This window comes from Oncorhynchus gorbuscha, linkage group LG01, assembly GCF_021184085.1.
Source record: "Oncorhynchus gorbuscha isolate QuinsamMale2020 ecotype Even-year linkage group LG01, OgorEven_v1.0, whole genome shotgun sequence".
NCBI lineage: Eukaryota > Metazoa > Chordata > Actinopteri > Salmoniformes > Salmonidae > Oncorhynchus > Oncorhynchus gorbuscha.
The window spans coordinates 88,450,287-88,467,086 of NC_060173.1; the positions used below are offsets into that span (position 1 = coordinate 88,450,287).

A 16,800-nucleotide genomic window follows, 5' to 3' on the forward strand; every position below is an offset into this window, starting at 1 on the left:
TTAATTCTTTCCAATGTGTTAAGTAATTATCTTTTTGTTTTCTCATGATTTGGTTGGGTCTAATTGTGCTGTTGTCCTGGGGCTCTGTAGGGTGTGTTTGTGAACAGAGCCCCAGTGTCATGTTTGTCATTTATTGTCATGTCTTGTCCCTGTGCTCCCCATGCTATTCGTTTCCCTCTGCTGGTCTTGTTTGGTTCTATCCCTCTCTCTCCCCCTCCCCCTTTCACTCTCTCGCTCTCTCTTCTCTCTGTCGTTCCGTTCCTGCTCCCAGCTGTTCCTATTCCCCTAATCATCATTTAGCCTTCCCACACCTGTTCCCGATCCTTTCCCCTGATTAGACTCCCTATTTATTCCTTTGTGTTCCGTTCCTGTGCCGTCGGTTCCTTGTTTTGTATTCCATGCTGTTATTGCGTTTCGCCCTGTCCTGTCGTGTTTTTTGCCGTGATTGTGTATCACCCTGTCCTGTCGTGTTTTGTGCCTTCTTCAGACGCTGCGTGTGAGCAGGTGTCTCAGTGGACTACGGCCTGCGCCTACCCGAAGCGACCTGCAGTCTGTGGCCGCTTCTCCAGTTGTTTTTCCCCTCTACTATCTAGAGGATTTCAGTTATTTGGTTTTGAGCATTAATAAACTCTGTTTCTGTTAAGTCGCGTTTGGGTCCTCCTTCACCTGCATGACAGAAGGAACCGACCTACTGTCATGTTTGTCATTTATTGTCATGTCTTGTCCCTGTGCTCCCCATGCTATTCGTTTCCCTCTGCTGGTCTTGTTTGGTTCTATCCCTCTCTCTCCCCCTCCCCCTTTCACTCTCTCGCTCTCTCTTCTCTCTGTCGTTCCGTTCCTGCTCCCAGCTGTTCCTATTCCCCTAATCATCATTTAGCCTTCCCACACCTGTTCCCGATCCTTTCCCCTGATTAGACTCCCTATTTATTCCTTTGTGTTCCGTTCCTGTGCCGTCGGTTCCTTGTTTTGTATTCCATGCTGTTATTGCGTTTCGCCCTGTCCTGTCGTGTTTTTTGCCGTGATTGTGTATCACCCTGTCCTGTCGTGTTTTGTGCCTTCTTCAGACGCTGCGTGTGAGCAGGTGTCTCAGTGGACTACGGCCTGCGCCTACCCGAAGCGACCTGCAGTCCGTTGCCGCCAGGATTCCTCCTCGAGTGCGCCAGGAGGCGCTCGGTGAGTGGGGGGGTACTGTCATGTTTGTCATTTATTGTCATGTCTTGTCCCTGTGCTCCCCATGCTATTCGTTTCCCTCTGCTGGTCTTGTTTGGTTCTATCCCTCTCTCTCCCCTCCCCTTTCACTCTCTCGCTCTCTCTTCTCTCTGTCGTTCCGTTCCTGCTCCCAGCTGTTCCTATTCCCTAATCATCATTTAGCCTTCCCACACCTGTTCCCGATCCTTTCCCCTGATTAGACTCCCTATTTATTCCTTTGTGTTCCGTTCCTGTGCCGTCGGTTCCTTGTTTTGTATTCCATGCTGTTATTGCGTTTCGCCCTGTCCTGTCGTGTTTTTTGCCGTGATTGTGTATCACCCTGTCCTGTCGTGTTTTGTGCCTTCTTCAGACGCTGCGTGTGAGCAGGTGTCTCAGTGGACTACGGCCTGCGCCTACCCGAAGCGACCTGCAGTCTGTGGCCGCTTCTCCAGTTGTTTTTCCCCTCTACTATCTAGAGGATTTCAGTTATTTGGTTTTGAGCATTAATAAACTCTGTTTCTGTTAAGTCGCGTTTGGGTCCTCCTTCACCTGCATGACACCCAGGACCAGCTTGCTTAGGGGACTCTTCTCCAGGTTCATCTCTCTGTAGGTGATGGCTTTGTTATGGAAGGTTTGTGAATTGCTTCCTTTTAGGTGGTTGTAGAATTTAATGGCTCTTTTCTGGATTTTGATAATTAGTGGGTATCGGCCTAATTCTGCTCTGCATGCATTATTTGGTGTTTTACGTTGTACACGGAGGATATTTTTGCAGAATTCTGCGTGCAGAGTCTCAATTTGGTGTTTGTCCCATTTTGTGAAGTCTTGGTTGGTGAGCGGACCCCAGACCTCACAACCATAAAGGGCAATGGGCTCTATGACTGATTCAAGTATTTTTAGCCAAATCCTAATTGGTATGTTGAAATTTATGTTTCTTTTGATGGCATAGAATGCCCTTCTTGCCTTGTCTCTCAGATCGTTCACAGCTTTGTGGAAGTTACCTGTGTCGCTGATGTTTAGGCCAAGGTATGTATAGTTTTTTGTGTGCTCTAGGGCAACAGTGTCTAGATGGAATTTGTATTTGTGGTCCTGGTGACTGGACCTTTTTTGGAACACCATTATTTTGGTCTTACTGAGATTTACTGTCAGGGCCCAGGTCTGACAGAATCTGTGCATAAGATCTAGGTGCTGCTGTAGGCCCTCCTTGGTTGGTGACAGAAGCACCAGATCATCAACAAACAGCAGACATTTGACTTCGGATTCTAGCAGGGGGAGGCCGGGTGCTGCAGACTTTTCTAGTGCCCGCGCCAATACGTTGATATATATGTTGAAGAGGGTGGGGCTTAAGCTGCATCCCTGTCTAACCCCACGACCCTGTGTGAAGAAATGTGTGTGTTTTTTGCCAATTTTAACCGCACACTTGTTGTTTGTGTACATGGATTTTATAATGTCATATGTTTTACCCCCAACACCACTTTCCATCAGTTTGTATAGCAGACCCTCATGCCAGATTGAGTCAAAGGCTTTTTTGAAATCAACAAAGCATGAGAAGACTTTGCCTTTGTTTTGGTTTGTTTGGTTGTCAATTAGGGTGTGCAGGGTGAATACATGGTCTGTTGTACGGTAATTTGGTAAAAAGCCAATTTGACATTTGCTCAGTACATTGTTTTCATTGAGGAAATGTACGAGTCTGCTGTTAATAATAATGCAGAGGATTTTCCCAAGGTTACTGTTAACACATATTCCACGATAGTTATTGGGGTCAAATTTGTCTCCACTTTTGTGGATTGGGGTGATCAGTCCTTGGTTCCAAATATTGGGGAAGATGCCAGAGCTAAGTATGATGTTAAAGAGTTTTAGTATAGCCAATTGGAATTTGTTGTCTGTATATTTGATCATTTCATTGAGGATACCATTGACACCACAGGCCTTTTTGGGTTGGAGGGTTTTTATTTTGTCCTGTAACTCATTCAATGTAATTGGAGAATCCAGTGGGTTCTGGTAGTCTTTAATAGTTGATTCTAAGATCTGTATTTGATCATGTATATGTTTTTGCTCTTTATTCTTTGTTATAGAACCAAAAAAAAATGGAGAAGTGGTTTACCCATACATCTCCATTTTGGATAGATAATTCTTCGTGTTGTTGTTTGTTTAGTGTTTTCCAATTTTCCCAGAAGTGGTTAGAGTCTATGGATTCTTCAATTGCATTGAGCTGATTTCTGACATGCTGTTCCTTCTTTTTCCGTAGTGTATTTCTCTCTCTCTACTCTCTCTCTGCTCTCTCTCTCTGCTCTCTCTCTCTGCTCTCTCCCTGCTCACTCTCTCTACTCTCTCTTTTTCTGCTCTCTCTCTTTCTGCTCTCTCTCTGCTTTAGTCTAGGTGCTGATGAGATGTGTCTGTGAGCCAACAGGAAGTGGTCATGATGATTGTGGACTGAGATTCAGATTTATATAGATACAGATATTTTACTGGCAGAGAATTGAGAAAAGATGGGTGTTTGCACTATTTAGAGTAGGGACTGAAGACAAACACACACACACACACACACACACACACACACACACACACACACACACACACACACACACACACACACACACACACACACACACACACACACACACACACACACACACACACACACACACACACACACACACACACACACAGTGGGAGGTGACTGAGAATAATTGAGGCTTCATTAAAGGAACAGGAAGAGAATTTAACCCCAGGGACAAACACACTGTCCCATTACAGCCTAACTAACGTGTACCTTTCCCACCGTGGCTCAAAGTGTGTGTGTGCATTAGAGCTCCATCAGGCTGAATGCCCACATCGCAATTTCAGAGAATGAAAGGGAATCCTTGCAAACAGTTCAACTCCACTTACTGACATTAATTAAAGCACACTAGAACATTGTTGAAGTGGTTGACTCCAACTGGAATGCAAATATTTTAATCGGATGTGTTAGTGCTAGGCTAGGACAAAAAAGTGCAATGCTTTGGACAGCAGTTGAGAAACACAACATGAGGCTATTCAGTTCTATTCATTTTCTTGACGTACTCATACGTCATTAGTCATTAATCATCAGTAGTGACAGACTGGACATGGCTGGCAGAGCTGACGCTTGCCTGTGGAAGACATGATGGGACAGCCACCCTTTCACACCCCTCTGTCAGTGTGGTCCCCCCACACACACACACTTACTGCATTCCGTCACCCACGGTGGCGACATACTGCTACTCGCTGTCCATTCTCTAAGACCCTGAGGGCTAAGAGCTCTGTCAGTGGAGGGGTGGACACATGGCAGTGTGCACGTACACCGCCACACACACACTCTGGAGACCACAAAGTGAGCGAGTCAGGTGGGTTGGGGGGTTGAGGACAGGTGTCAGAACTGCATTGGGAGAACAGTGTCATGTTCTTGCTCTTAGGACTCCTGACTTGAGTGCATGTAAGGGGTGATGGCGTCCAGTGTTGGCCTATTGTGGAAGCCCCTGACTCAGCAGCTGATCCACAGTGTGTGTCGGACCAGGTGGCTTGGAGTAGCTAACACACACACACACAAACACACACATATTTTTACTCCCTACTACTGTTAAGCAGGTCTTCACTCTCCACCCCCCAACCCCCCTCCTCCCTCTGGCTCCTCCCAGTAGAGTATATAAATCAGGCCCATGCTGTGTGGTGCTGTTCGGAGCTCCTATCCCAGGGCTTTCTCTGTCCGTCTGTCTGTCTGCAGTGATTATTCCCCCTTTACAACAGCCACTCACTGAGAAAGGTAAGGAACCTTCCAATCCTCCAGCCTTAGCTCCTTTTTCAGTATTTCAGATGACAAGCAGGGATGAATATCCTGATTATTACAGCAGATAAATGCTGTAAAGAATGAAGCTTTTAGATGCATGTAAAACAAAAAAAACATCTGCTTCAGTTCTGGGCAACATCTGATGTTACACATTTTGTCACTTCGTTTGTGTGTCTGTATATGCAATATGTTTGTATTTGTCTAATAAGTACTGATCATTTAGAAAATGCTGACTGGCTGACCGCCATTGAGTGTATTCTGGAGTTGTATATGTCAGAACCAGAGTTGTATATGTCAGAACCAGAGTTGTATATATCAGAACCAGAGGTGTATATGTCAGAACCAGAGGTGTATATGTCAGAACCAGAGGTGTATATATCAGAACCAGAGTTGTATATGTCAGAACCAGAGGTGTATATGTCAGAACCAGAGGTGTATGTGTCAGAACCAGAGTTGTATATGTCAGAACCAGAGTTGTATATATCAGAACCAGAGGTGTATATGTCAGAACCAGAGGTGTATATATCAGAACCAGAGTTGTATATGTCAGAACCAGAGGTGTATATGTCAGAACCAGAGTTGTATATGTCAGAACCAGAGGTGTATATGTCAGAACCAGAACCAGAGGTGTATATATCAGAACCAGAGTTGTATATGTCAGAACCAGAGGTGTATATGTCAGAACCAGAGGTGTATATATCAGAACCAGAGTTGTATATGTCAGAACCAGAGTTGTATATGTCAGAACCAGAGTTGTATATGTCAGAACCAGAGTTGTATATGTCAGAACCAGAACCAGAGGTGTATATGTCAGAACCAGAGTTGTATATGTCAGAACCAGAACCAGAGGTGTATATGTCAGAACCAGAGGTGTATATGTCAGAACCAGAGTTGTATATGTCAGAACCAGAGTTGTATATGTCAGAACCAGAACCAGAGGTGTATATGTCAGAACCAGAGTTGTATATGTCAGAACCAGAACCAGAGGTGTATATGTCAGAACCAGAGTTGTATATGTCAGAACCAGAGGTGTATATGTCAGAACCAGAGTTGTATATGTCAGAACGAGAGGTGTATATATCAGAACCAGAGGTGTATGTGTCAGAACCAGAGGTGTATATTTCAGAACCAGAGGTGTATATGTCAGAACCAGAGTTGTATATGTCAGAACCAGAGTTGTATATGTCAGAACCAGAGGTGTATATGTCAGAACCAGAGGTGTATATGTCAGAACCAGAGTTGTATATGTCAGAACCAGAGGTATATATGTCAGAACCAGAGGTGTATATGTCAGAACCAGAGGTGTATATATCAGAACCAGAGTCACAGTATATGTCAGAACCAGAGGTGTATATGTCCGAAGTCTTGGTATATAAACAGTGTTCTTTGTGGTTGATTTTTGTTTCTCAGTGGGGGAAAAGTATTTCCCTGGTGTATTCTTCATATCATGTGTTGGTGTTACATGTTTATATTTAGTCCAGTAAGATCTAAGTCTTCCTTTGTAATTGACTAAATTGTTTTAGGGTTGCACAAATCCCCTTTGGTCCACTTACATTATAGTTGGGTTGTTCTGGAATGTAATTGTTTTTTGGGGATGAAATGAGAATGGGAAGGCCTAATAGACTAGATGAACAATTATGTTTTTTTGTTTTGTAAAGCTGAAGTGTCTTTAAGAGGTGTCTTTGTTCACCTTGGCTGCTTCTTGAGCCGAGGTCACTGAGATGTCTGTGGTGCAGTTTGTGTTTAATTAAAATAGGATAGAGTTTGTACTGTGTCTAATGGTGGCCATGCTTGGCTACAATCTGACCAGTAGACCATAGTAGGACTGGTGGACAGGGTTTGGGCCAGGGTAAGCCTGGGCAGCAGGTAGCTCTTCTCCTTGGCTATGTAGTGAGAGTGCCCCCTAGTGGGGTGGGTTTGTCCAGTTCTCCTCTTCTGACAAAAGTTGCCATCCCCAGGGAAATGGAATGTGTGTATCTGTGAGAGAATGTTTGTTTAGAAAGCATGTGTGTTTGTACAATTTTGTTTGTGTGTGTGTGTGTGTGTGTGTGTGTGTGTGTGTGTGTGTGTGTGTGTGTGTGTGTGTGTGTGTGTGTGTGTGTGTGTGTGTGTGTGTGTGTGTGTGTGTGTGTGTGTGTGTGTGTGTGTGTGTGTGTGTGTGTGTGTGTGTGTTTGTGTAGGCCGTGAGATGTATGTGTGGCAGAGGGATGGAGGCAAACTGTCAGGTCTGTGTGATGGGGGCAGGAGCAGAAGTTTGGTGAGAAAAGAGCCCAGAGCAAACACTGTCACTGGCTGACAGGAGTTCTCTCTCCCTGGAATAATGACAGCTCATTGGCTAAGTGATGTTCTGTCCCTGGAATAATGACAGCTCATTGGCTAAGTGATGTTCTGTCCCTGGAATAATGACGGCTCATTGGCTAAGTGATGTTCTCTCCCTGGAATAATGACAACTCATTGGCTAAGTGATGTTCTCTCCCTGGAATAATGACAGCTCATTGGCTAAGTGATGTTCTCTCCCTGGAATAATGACAGCTCATTGGCTAAGTGATGTTCTCTCCCTGGAATAATGACAACTCATTGGCTAAGTGATGTTCTCTCACTGGAATAATGACAGCTCATTGGCTAAGTGATGTTCTCTCCCTGTCCCAATAATGACAGCTCATTGGTTAGAGCTCACTGGAAAGCTCATTGTTGCATTGGCCTGTCAATCAAAGTTCATTTTTATTTATGGTCTAATTCTTTGAGGCAGGAGTGACCAAGGCCTGATTCATGAGTGTGCAACATTACAGAACATATATACATGTACTAAGTAGATTAGTCCTGTTTCCCTGTCACTTAAAGTGAGGGGTTTTGTAAGCTCTCTCACTCTTGTGCTGTGTGAGATGATGGCTTGCCATGGACATTGCTGTTGATGCTCGAATCTGGTTGAAATACAAAAGATTCAAAGTGCCTCTATGGATGTGCAATGATTTAGACCAGGAAATCTTATCCTACAAATCAAATCAAAATCAAATCAAATTTATTTATATAGCCCTTCGTACATCAGCTGATATCTCAAAGTGCTGTACAGAAACCCAGCCTAAAACCCCAAACAGCAAGCAATGCAGGTGTTGAAGCACGGTGGCTAGGAAAAACTCCCTAGAAAGGCCAAAACCTAGGAAGAAACCTAGAGAGGAACCAGGCTATGTGGGGTGGCCAGTCCTCTTCTGGCTGTGCCGGGTGGAGATTATAACAGAACATGGCCAAGATGTTCAAATGTTCATAAATGACCAGCATGGTCTAATAATAATAAGGCAGAACAGTTGAAACTGGAGCAGCAGCACGGTCAGGTGGACTAGGGACAGCAAGGAGTCATCATGTCAGGTAGTCCTGGGGCACGGTCCTAGGGCTCCGGCACTTCCGAAAGAGAGAAAGAAAGAAAGAGAGAATTAGAGAGAGCATATGTGGGGTGTCCAGTCCTTTTCTGGCTGTTCCGGGTGGAGATTATAACAGAACATGGCCAAGATGTTCAAATGTTCATAAATGACCAGCATGGTCGAATAATAATAAGGCAGAACAGTTGAAATTGGAGCAGCAGCACGGCCAGGTGGACTGGGGACAGCAAGGAGTCATCATGTTCATCATGATACACATCATTATTGTGTTCCGGAGTTCTAAATTGAGCAGCTGCTGAAAAATGAGCTCCTGTATATATTGAGATTTAAATGTTTTTTTAGAGTGAAGTACATCGAAAAAATCAAGAGAAAACTGCAAGACTCAATAGAAGAGAAAACCAGGAACAAACCAAAAAAGACGGGCTTTTGAAAAATTAACTATTTTTCATAAAATTGTACAGTTATCTTAGCTAGTTGAATTGCTAGCAGAATTGTTTACTTGTTGCTAAGCAGTTGCTAGGAACTCTCCTGTAAGAAGCTAGCTAGCTTACAAAGAATAACAACAAAAAATATCTAGTTAACAGAAGAAAGGAAGATAAAATAAGGACAAAAGGACAGAAGAAAAAGGAAAAGAAAGAGGACAACAAAGTGAAACAGTCAGCACTTCTATTGCAACTTCGTATTTCGTCGTCCTAACGTAGTCTACACTGCTATCTGCCCAGCAGCTAGCCAGCTAGCAAACGTCCACCGTCTACCGAATAGCAGCACTGTAGAAACTATTACACTCAACTGAACGACTTGATTAGTGTAGTGTTAGCTAGCTACATAGTTGTCTTTGCTGTCTTCGTATCCAAGATAATTGTGTAGTTTAGAGCGTGTAGTCTTAGAGTGATTATCTTAATTTACCGAGGTTAGCTAGCCAGCTATTTGTCGTCCTTAACGTAGGAGACTCTGCTAGCTAGCCAACAGCTAGCCAACGTCTACTGAATAGAACTTCCGCACTCAACAACCCGGTCGCATTCCGCTTCGCTCCACAGGTAGTATCACATTTTTCATTTCATTTCTTTACAGCACAACGGTTTGATTTGTTTGATCGTAGCTAGCTACATAGCTAGCTACATAGCCGTCTGTGTATCAAAGATAATTGTGTAGTCTAGAGCGATTTTCTAGGTTAGCTAGCCAGCTATTGTCGTTCTTTTAACGCAACGTAACGTAATCAACACTGCTAGCTAGCCAGCTAGCCCCCGAATAGCAGCACTGTAGAAACTATTACACTCAACGAAACGACTTGATTAGTGTAGTGTCAACAACGCAGCCACTGCCAGCTAGCCTACAAAGTCAACAACGCAGCCACTGCCAGCTAGCCTACTTCAGCAGTACTGTATCATTTGAATCATTTTAGTCAATAAGATTCTTGCTACGTAAGCTTAACTTTCTGAACATTCGAGACGTGTAGTCCACTTGTCATTCCAATCTTCTTGCATTAGCGTAGCCTCTTCTGTAGCCTGTCAACTATGTGTCTGTCTATCCCTGTTCTCTCCTCTCTGCACAGACCATACAAACGCTCCACACCGTGTGGCCGCTGCCACCCTAATCTGGTGGTCCCAGCGCGCACGACCCACGTGGAGTTCCAGGTCTCCGGTAGCCTCTGGAACTGCCGATCTGCGGCCAACAAGGCAGAGTTCATCTCAGCCTATGCCTCCCTCCAGTCCCTCGACTTCTTGGCACTGACAGAAACATGGATCACCACAGATAACACTGCTACTCCTACTGCTCTCTCTTCGTCCGCCCACGTGTTCTCGCACACCCCGAGAGCTTCTGGTCAGCGGGGTGGTGGTATCGGGATCCTTATCTCTCCCAAGTGGTCATTCTCTCTTTCTCCCCTTACCTATCTGTCTATCGCCTCCTTTGAATTTCATGCTGTCACAGTTACCAGCCCTTTCAAGCTTAACATCCTTATCATTTATCGCCCTCCAGGTCCCCTCGGAGAGTTCATCAATGAGCTTGATGCATTGATAAGCTCCTTTCCTGAGGACGGCTCACCTCTCACAGTTCTGGGCGACTTTAACCTCCCCACATCTACCTTTGACTCATTCCTCTCTGCCTCCTTCTTTCCACTCCTCTCCTCTTTGACCTCACCCTCTCACCTTCCCCCCTACTCACAAGGCAGGCAATACGCTCGACCTCATCTTTACTAGATGCTGTTCTTCCACTAACCTCATTGCAACTCCCCTCCAAGTCTCCGACCACTACCTTGTATCCTTTTCCCTCTCGCTCTCATCCAACACTTCCCACACTGCCCCTACTCGGATGGTATCGCGCCGTCCCAACCTTCGCTCTCTCTCCCCCGCTACTCTCTCCTCTTCCATCCTATCATCTCTTCCCTCTGCTCAAACCTTCTCCAACCTATCTCCTGATTCTGCCTCCTCAACGCTCCTCTCCTCCCTTTCTGCATCCTTTGACTCTCTATGTCCCCTATCTTCCAGGCCGGCTCGGTCCTCCCCTCCCGCTCCGTGGCTTGACGACTCATTGCGAGCTCACAGAACAGGGCTCCGGGCAGCCGAGCGGAAATGGAGGAAAACTCGCCTCCCTGCGGACCTGGCATCCTTTCGCTCCCTCCTCTCTACATTTTCCTCCTCTGTCTCTGCTGCTAAAACCACTTTCTACCACTCTAAATTTCAAGCATCTGCCTCTAACCCTAGGAAGCTCTTTGCCACCTTCTCCTCTCTCCTGAATCCTCCTCCCCTACCCCCCCCTCCTCCCTCTCTGCAGATTACTTCGTCAACCATTTTGAAAAGAAGGTCGACGACATCCGATCCTCGTTTGCTAAGTCAAACGACACTGCTGGTTCTGCTCACACTGCCCTACCCTGTGCTCTGACCTCTTTCTCCCCTCTCTCTCCAGATGAAATCTCGCGTCTTGTGACGGCCGGCCGCCCAACAACCTGCCCGCTCGACCCTATCCCCTCCTCTCTTCTCCAGACCATTTCCGGAGACCTTCTCCCTTACCTCACCTCGCTCATCAACTTATCCCTGACCGCTGGCTACGTCCCTTCCATCTTCAAGAGAGCGAGAGTTGCACCCCTTCTGAAAAAACCTACACTCGATCCCTCCGATGTTAACAACTACAGACCAGTATCCCTTCTTTCTTTTCTCTCCAAAACTCTTGAACGTGCCGTCCTTGGTCAGCTCTCCCGCTATCTCTCTCAGAATGACCTTCTTGATCCAAATCAGTCAGGTTTCAAGACTAGTCATTCAACTGAGACTGCTCTTCTCTGTATCACGGAGGCGCTCCGCACCGCTAAAGCTAACTCTCTCTCCTCTGCTCTCATCCTTCTAGACCTATCGGCTGCCTTCGATACTGTGAACCATCAGATCCTCCTCTCCACCCTCTCCGAGTTGGGCATCTCTGGCGCGGCCCACGCTTGGATTGCGTCCTACCTGACAGGTCGCTCCTACCAGGTGGCGTGGCGAGAATCTGTCTCCTCACCACGCGCTCTCACCACTGGTGTCCCCCAGGGCTCTGTTCTAGGCCCTCTCCTACTCTCGCTATACACCAAGTCACTTGGCTCTGTCATAACCTCACATGGTCTCTCCTATCATTGCTATGCAGACGACACACAATTAATCTTCTCCTTTCCCCTTCTGATGACCAGGTGGCGAATCGCATCTCTGCATGTCTAGCAGACATATCAGTGTGGATGACGGATCACCATCTCAAGCTGAACTTCGGCAAGACGGAGCTGCTCTTCCTCCCGGGGAAGGACTGCCCGTTCCATGATCTCGCCATCACGGTTGACAACTCCATTGTGTCCTCCTCCCAGAGTGCTAAGAACCTTGGCGTGATCCTGGACAACACCCTGTCGTTCTCAACTAACATCAAGGCGGTGGCCCGTTCCTGTAGGTTCATGCTCTACAACATCCGCAGAGTACGACCTTGCCTCACACAGGAAGCGGCGCAGGTCCTAATCCAGGCACTTGTCATCTCCCGTCTGGATTACTGCAACTCGCTGTTGGCTGGGCTCCCTGCCTGTGCCATTAAACCCCTACAACTCATCCAGAACGCCGTAGCCCGTCTAGTGTTCAACCTTCCCAAGTTCTCTCACGTCACCCCGCTCCTCCGCTCTCTCCACTGGCTTCCAGTTGAAGCTCGCATCCGCTACAAGACCATGGTGCTTGCCTACGGAGCTGTGAGGGGAACGGCACCTCAGTACCTCCAGGCTCTGATCAGGCCCTACACCCAAATAAGGGCACTGCGTTCATCCACCTCTGGCCTGCTCGTCTCCCTACCACTGAGGAAGTACAGTTCCCGCTCAGCCCAGTCAAAACTGTTCGCTGCTCTGGCTCCCCAATGGTGGAACAAACTCCCTCACGACGCCAGGACAGCGGAGTCAATCACCACCTTCCGGAGACACCTGAAACCCCACCTCTTTAAGGAATACTTAGGATAGGATAAAGTAATCCTTCTCACCCCCTCCCCCCTTAAAATATTTAGATGCACTATTGTAAAGTGGCTGTTCCACTGGATGTCATAAGGTGAATGCACCAATTTGTAAGTCGCTCTGGATAAGAGCGTCTGCTAAATGACTTAAATGTAAATGTAAATGTAATGTCAGGTAGTCCTGGGGCATGGTCCTAGGGCTCAGGTCCTCCGAGAGAGAGAAAGAAAGAGAGGAGAGAATTAGAGAACGCACACTTAGATTCACACAGGACACCGAATAGGACAGGAGAAGTTTTCCAGATATAACAAACTGACCCTAGCCCCCCGACACATAAACTACTGCAGCATAAATACTGGAGGCTGAGACAGGAGGGGTCAGGAGACACTGTGGCCCCATCCGAGGACACCCCCGGACAGGGCCAAACAGGAAGGATATAACCCCACCCACTTTGCCAAAGCACAGCCCCCACACCACTAGAGGGATATCTTCAACCACCAACTTACCATCCTGAGACAAGGCTGAGTATAGCCCACAAAGATCTCCGCCACGGCACAACCCAAGGGGGGGGCGCCAACCCAGACAGGATGACCACATCAGTGAATCAACCCACTCAGGTGACGCACCGCTTCCAGGGACGGCATGAGAGAGCACCAGTAAGCCAGTGACTCAGCCCCTGTAATAGGGTTAGAGGCAGAGAATCCCAGTGGAAAGAGGGGAACCGGCCAGGCAGAGACAGCAAGGGCGGTTCGTTGCTCCAGAGCCTTTCCGTTCACCTTCCCACTCCTGGGCCAGACTACACTCAATCATATGACCCATATGAAGATGAGTCTTCAGTAAAGACTTAAAGGTTGAGACCGTTCCTACAAGGCCCAGCGTGGGTGCTGGCTTTTACTCCACACGCAGTAGCTTCCCTGGTCAAAACATCAATTAGAGACTGATTAGTTGATTTGTAGTATCAGATGTGTTACTGACAGAGGTGGGACCAAGTCACTATTATTTGAGTCACAAGCAAGTCTCAAGGTCCGAGTCTCAAGTAAAGTCCCAAGTAGAACAGGTCAAGACTCGAGTCAAGTCCCAAGTAGAACGGGTCAAGACTCTAGTCAAATCCCAAGTAGAACGGGTCACGACTCTAGTCAAATCCCAAGTAGAACGGGTCAAGACTCTAGTCAAATCCCAAGTAGAACAGGTCAAGACTCGAGTCAAGTCCCAAGTAGAACGGGTCAAGACTCTAGTCAAATCCCAAGTAGAACGGGTCAAGACTCGAGTCAAGTCCCAAGTAGAATGGGTCAAGACTCGAGTCAAGTCCCAAGTAGACGTGCCAAGACTCGAGTCAAGTCCCAGGTAGAACGGGTCAAGACTCGAGTCAAGTCCCAAGTAGACGGGCCAAGACTCGAGTCAAGCCCCAAGTAGAATGGGTCAAGACTCGAGTCAAGTCCCAAGTAGAACGGGTCAAGACTCGAGTCAAGTCCCAAGTAGACGTGCCAAGACTCGAGTCAAGTCCCAGGTAGAACGGGTCAAGACTCGAGTCAAGTCCCAAGTAGATGGGCCAAGACTCGAGTCATGTCCCAAGTAGAACGGGTCAAGACTCTAGTCAAGTCCCAAGTAGACGTGCCAAGACTCGAGTCAAGTCCCAGGTAGAACGGGTCAAGACTCGAGTCAAGTCCCAAGTAGACGGGCCAAGACTCGAGTCAAGTCCCAATTAGAACGGGTCAAGACTCGGGTCAAGTCCCAAGTAGACGGGCCAAGACTCGAGTCAAGTCCTAAGTAGAACGGGTCAAGACTCGGGTCAAGTCCCAAGTAGATGGGCCAAGACTCGAGTCAAGTCCCAAGTAGAACGGGTCAAGACTCGAGTCAAGTCCCAAGTAGAATGGGTCAAGACTCGGGTCAAGTCGGAGTCGTGCATTCTGAGAGCAAGTTGAGTCACAAGTTTTTAAGTCAAGTAAAAAAAAAATCTAGACATCCAACGACTTGTTCATTTACAAATCTTTGCCTATTTTTTGAGGCTACCAGATAGCCCTTTTCATTATTTTGTCTCCAACACATTTGGATTAGCCTATTGTAGTTGTAAAATAGGAACCTTGTAGTAGTTGTAAGGGCATGGCATCAGCAGAAGGCAGGTAGACATGCTCAGAGTGTAGACTTATGTACAGGTCTTAGTGATCCAATAATGAAAGCTCCATATCATACAAATATACAACTAGATTTACCAAATATACACAGGCAATAGCCCAAAAGCAATAGCCTCTGTATCAGGCTTAACCTTTCCTATCTGAAAGGACACAGATCAAGGTTAAGACTGTACAGCCTCCCTTTGAGAAACCAAATGGAATCTGTCTAACAGGAGCTTCAACAGGTAGGCCTGCATAATATAAGCACTGGGCCCCCAGGACCATACAATTACCCAATTAGCAAATACAACCAAGTAGTAATTGTTGCCCAATTGCTGATCAGCTTTCAAAGTAAACAGTTCATATTCTATGACAATCCTCTGTTCCTATAATTTGACGTTTGCGCTGCACCCAAATCCTATGGATGTACAGCAAATCAGCAATATGTTTGCCTGCTCACCACCCGCCCTCTATTGAGTCACAGTTTGCTGGTCCAATCAGAGTGCCGAGTTTGCGTTTCACTAGACAATTTGTTGCAGATTTTCTTGCAGGGGCGATCTGCAGCTGCTGTCTCTAGCTAGGTGTAGAGTAATCCACGTAGACTCTGTGCCTCAAAATGAGTGACAAAACATTACAAAACCTGCCCAGATAAACTCAAGTCATTCATTTCAAGTCAAAGTCGAGTCCCGAGTCTTGAGGCTCCAAGTCAAGTCTGAAGTCATTTTCTTTTCTATTAAGTCGGGTCTCAAATCATTAGTGTGACTCTAGTCAGACTCGAGTCCAGTCATGTGACTCTAGTCGGACTCGAGTCCAGTCATGTGACTCTAGTCAGACTCGAGTCCAGTCATGTGACTCTAGTCAGACTCGAGTCCAGTCATGTGATTCTAGTCAGACTCGAGTCCAGTCATGTGACTCTAGTCAGACTCGAGTCCAGTCATGTGACTCTAGTCAGACTCGAGTCCAGTCATGTGACTCTAGTCAGACTCGAGTCCAGTCATGTGACTCTAGTCAGACTCGAGTCCAGTCATGTGACTCTAGTCAGACTCGAGTCCAGTCATGTGACTCTAGTCAGACTCGAGTCCAGTCATGTGACTCGAGTCAACAACTCTGGAAACTGCTTGGCTGGAGCAAAATTGTTTAGATTCGGCTTGTACAGTCACAAGCACACAATGGCTTCATTACGTAAATGAACAAACAGCTGGGAGCACATTTTCCACATTGACCAGACAAATGGCCAGAGAGCTGTCTAGTCTAACTGGTAGTGTCCCTGAGGCATCACAAGCTTTTTCCTGGACCTTATTCAGTGCTTGAAACATTCTGAGATTTGCAGATATAAAAAAACATCACAGAAAACTGTGGGCTATGGGCTAACTGTAACTGATTGGTGTTTACTGTATATCATAAGGATGGGTTTCAGTGTCATCGTGATTGTTGTTGGCAGTCTATTCAGGGCATGTGGAAATCAGAGAATGTGTGTAGGATCTACCCTGAGCTGATGGGATTGTATCCAAATGTCCTTGGCATAGACTTCGCCTTAACTCACAGATCTAGGTTCAGCTTACCATCCCCAAATCCTAACCTTCAGTAGCAGAAGGGAAACATGCTAAACTGGCCTCAGATCAGTATCTGTGTATCTTAGAGAGTGCTGGAACATGGTGAAGATTCACATTCACATACATATCATAAATTGGTGATTGAATATACTGGAGCTCAGGTCGGTGTTTGTGTGTGTGTTTGACTTGAACCCATGTAAATGCTATTTGATGGTGTGACTGCGTAATCCACTGCCTTTAAAAGCTGTTCTCAACAATCAACCATTTCCCCTCCTCTTTTGGACAGGGCTTATTTTCCACAGCTCCTCTCATTCTGAATTTCTCTCTCCTTATT

At 46.4% G+C, this 16,800-nt stretch overlaps 1 protein-coding gene across 1 annotated transcript in view; it reads left to right on the top strand.

Moving 5' to 3' along the window:
- The first annotated feature begins 4,882 nt into the window (after positions 1–4,882).
- col8a1a (collagen, type VIII, alpha 1a) overlaps positions 4,883–16,800 on the top strand; it is a 35,589-nt gene continuing 23,671 nt past the window's right edge. The window contains exon 1 of the mRNA XM_046364611.1: positions 4,883–4,966. The gene's annotated coding sequence lies outside the window, so the exon portion shown is untranslated. The remainder of the gene's footprint in view (positions 4,967–16,800) is intronic.